This window comes from Frankliniella occidentalis, unplaced genomic scaffold, assembly GCF_000697945.3.
Source record: "Frankliniella occidentalis isolate FOCC.00 unplaced genomic scaffold, Focc_3.1 Scaffold239, whole genome shotgun sequence".
In the NCBI taxonomy this organism is placed as follows: Eukaryota; Metazoa; Arthropoda; class Insecta; order Thysanoptera; family Thripidae; genus Frankliniella; species Frankliniella occidentalis.
The window spans coordinates 250,914-255,004 of NW_026267365.1; the positions used below are offsets into that span (position 1 = coordinate 250,914).

The 4,091-nt window shown below is 40.5% G+C and overlaps 1 protein-coding gene across 1 annotated transcript in view; it reads left to right on the forward strand.

Annotated features, from left to right (window-relative positions):
- The first annotated feature begins 1,281 nt into the window (after nt 1-1,281).
- The window catches only part of LOC113213971 (uncharacterized), a 63,842-nt gene continuing 61,032 nt past the window's right edge, over nt 1,282-4,091 (forward strand). The window contains exon 1 of the mRNA XM_052273014.1: nt 1,282-1,411. The gene's annotated coding sequence lies outside the window, so the exon portion shown is untranslated. The remainder of the gene's footprint in view (nt 1,412-4,091) is intronic.

Here is a 4,091-nt window from a genome sequence, read left to right on the forward strand (position 1 = left end):
CGCCAAACTTCGGGCGACATGTCGTTCGCCCTACAGATCGACGGACGCCCGCCACAGCGCACTTAGGCCCTACAAAATTTTGGAATTTTGGGTCACATTTTTGAAATTCTTGTCGCGCATTTTGCTTGGTGACATGCCCACAAAGAAGAACCCGTCACCCGTTCCAGCCCGCCCCACCCACATCATGTCCAAAATCGAACAAAACTGAAAATTACTCTGCCACCGGTCGGTCCGAAATCTTTGACTGCAAGGTACGAGCACTTCCCGACATCAAAGGACGTTCGCGTTTGCACAGAAATTCACATTTTTTTGTGCTCTTTCAAATTTTATGCCGTTCCACAAAATCCACGAGATTGACCCCGATGTTGGACCAGCCTTGTAGCTCGGCTAGCAGCCGACGGCAGAGTAATTTTCATTTTTTTCGATTTTGGACATGTTGTGGGTGGGGCGGGCTGGCACGGGTGACGGGTTCTTGTTTGTGGGCATGTCACCAAGCAATATGCAATTCGCCGCCTGCAACTGCCACACAAACGGGTGCTTTTTACTTTACCAATATTTCTGAGTGATAATAATGATTTGCTGTACACGGAAAAAAAAAAAGATTCGCTGAGCCAGCTAATATATTGACTGGTATCTGGACAGACAAGCACATAAACTTCTGTAACCACTATATTGTCTACTCTAATCAATCATTGGCTGTGCCAGTCAAAAATTAGCTGTAAGAGCTCATCCCTTACCTAAATCAGTCGAGGTCTACCTTACTGATGCAGGCAAATCATTACTTCATACAACTTATCTTTGACTGGCACAACCAATGATTGATTAGAGTAGACAATATAGTGGTTACAGAAGTTTATGTGCTTGTCTGTCCAGATACCAGTCAATATATTAGCTGGCTCAGCGAATCTTTTTTTTCCGTGTATCGGCTATAATGCTTTTATCATTCACGCGAAATGACCTTTTGCTTTCCGTGGACTGGGCGCATTGCAGTTCCACGGGTAATACCCGGGTATCGGGTTCGCGGGTAAAACCCGCGTACCCGGATCTCCGGGTTGCGGGTAATACCCGGGTACCCGGGTAACCCGGTTCTACCCGTCAGACTAGGTGCGTACCCGGGTACAAGGGTACCCGTCGGTCCGGGTTTTTGAGAGCCCTATAACGTTTAAGAACAAAAGAAAGTGTTATAAATTTTAGAGATATTTTGCTCTTAAATTTCAGTGCAAGTGGGAATAACGCAACAACCAAAATTCTCGCCATATCAGTAGCCGCCAGTCAGTGATTCTAGGAATACGAGGATCCGCTGATAGTGGGCAGTATAAAGACGGGCTGTGGATCCAATTGTCCAGTTGCAGTCACGGTTCGGAGACTTTTCACGTGGGTCCACTGAGCTACGAAACGAAGGGAGCAAAAAGTAAGTACAAATCAGGAAGCGGCCAACAAAGATCGACATGCAAGAAAGTAACTGGTTACCTGCACTCAGGTATTGTGTACTTCCAATGCTCAGTGTTTAAGTACTTTTACATATTTATAAGATTTATCTTTCGGTCCTTTTTGCTCTTAGGGGAACGCTTCGTAGCACAAGGGCAGACATATAGGGGAAGGCGTGTAGCCAAATGTCGACAGTAATTATTGCAAAGATTTCTTTGGCATTTACTTTAAGGACAAATTTCTTGATTATCGATAGGTGCTCCTTTTTTCGTTTTAAGTGACGAATTTGTTGCTCTGGTCATTTAATGGGTCCTACTGCTTCTGAACGTTAAAACATAGACCCAATAATGAGATTAAATCGTAATTTGAATGCGGCAGCGTCCGCTGTATACAAGCAACGAGAAAATATGCGTGTTTTAAATAAAATGCATTTCAGGGGAGACACCCATGGGAAAGGATGCACTGTTAAAAATGTTTTGAAATTTCAAAACCAAAATTAACTGAATTTTCAGAATTGTAATGAAATTTCATGTTTGAACTGAAAATTCAGAATTGTTTTGATATTTCAAGGCAATGTTGTGAAAATTTAGAACTGGATAATGAAATGTCAGTATTTGGTCTGAAGATTCAGAACTAGGTAATGAAATGTCAGTATGGTTCTGAAGACTCAGAGCAGCGTAATGAAATGTCAGTATGCTTCTAAAAATTCAGAGATGCGTAATGAAACTTCAGTTTTGTACTGAAGATTCAGAACAGGATGATAAAATTCGAATAGCATTAATTAAGTTATGTACATCTTTGTGGCCTCTGGTATCATAGAAAATCAAGAAGATCGCAAGCGGAAAAGCGTAGTTATTTTCGCAACAACGATTACCCTGCACCGATACTGTCGCGGTCAAGCGCACTTCCGCTATTTGTCACTAGATGGCGCATCGTTTGGGTAACTGGTAATTTTCTTTTACGTGTCAAATATCTATTAATTTTATTAAATTTCCTATCCGAACTATTGATAGTCTGATAGAGCAGCGACTCCCCGATGTACTATCAGCGCAGAAAAAATTGAACCTCTGACTCCATATTCCAAGCAGAAAGGGTTCAATTCTATCAGCGCTGATAGTACCTGCACATTTGTTTTTAATTTTTTGTCAATATTTAATATTTTGCATGAGTTTTTAATTGGCTCTCGCCGAGCACTCATAACGCAAGCACATTCACCCTCCGGCGCCCATCTCCTCATGGTTGTGTCGATCTGCCTTTGTAAAGTGTGAGACACATTCAGTTTTTTTAAACCTACATCAATTTTGTATTGGTGGAAGTGCCCCCGAAACACAATCACAAGGATATCAACGAATGACAAAATATTTTGTATCACTGGGAATTTCATAACACAGATCTTGAAATTTCAGTGCAGGTCCTGAATTATGCAAACAGTATCGTACTTGTATTTCATTACTAGCTTTTGATTTTTCATTACGCAAAACTTAAATTTCAACACTTGTTGTACTGAAATTTTATTACCATTTTATGTAATGAAATTTCAATACCAAAAAGTGATAGGAATTACAATACTAAAAACTGAAATTTCAACCTGAATCTTTTAACAGTGTGAGACACCAAATAACGTAGGAACCTTCCTTCCGGAAAAACGAGATATGCTGCAAAGAAAATCGTAGTACAGAACAGTGATTCAGAGCCGATTGGAAAGGGCTTTTTGAGTATAATAACTCTATTTTAACTATAAATATTGCATTATTCTGTCGTCTTCAAAGTCCGCGACGTATATTTATTTAATTTTACGGAAAACCAGACTCGAGCGCCAAAAAATTGAGGGTGTTCTGGATTATACTCAAAAAGCCCTTTCCAGTGGTATAGAAGAGTGACTAATCGGCTCTGAGTCACCCTTCTATACTATTACCGAAAAAGATGTTCCACACGACAAGTTCACAGTTAAATATACTATGTTAAACACCTCCAAGTGCACAACTACAGAGTCGAATACTCCAAAGTTTTCATATTCATATTCATTTATTTAGCAATTATGTCAACAGTAGATACAAATACACAGGGTTGAAAAATAAAATTAGGAAGTACAGTCAGTCTACAAATGCAGCATATGTGTTCTCTCTCTATCCGATATTTTTTAAATTAACTTTAAAATGTAGATGGCTTCTGGATAGATTTTAGGTGAATACGCAACTTTTTGTAAACCTGAGTACAGGTACCTTCTACCTCCGCTTTAGGAAACAATTTGTTGACTAAATAAGTTTTATTTCTAGTATTATATTGATGTACAGTTGATGAGGTAGATAGGTACAGATTTCTCTTTGCACCTATAGCAGCCATATATATAAAATACTGGTTAGGGTTAAAATCTAATTTGATTTGAAAAGTCCTCTGCAAGAGGTAGATGAATCTGAGACGCCCCCAGGCGACAAACCTTATTCCCAAACACATCCCGGGTATGATATGGTTGGGACGCGGGATGTCCCAGCTTGGGGGAGGTCCCCCAGTACTACCGAATGCGACTCCAGTCTGGCCCTGAGCAAATGATGGGGACATCCTACCAGGACCTCCCATTGAGACACTCGTGGGAGCTTCTGATAACCATCTTCCCAGAATGTTCTCAGCTACTCCCCCCGGTAGAGAGTATTATAGGACATTTT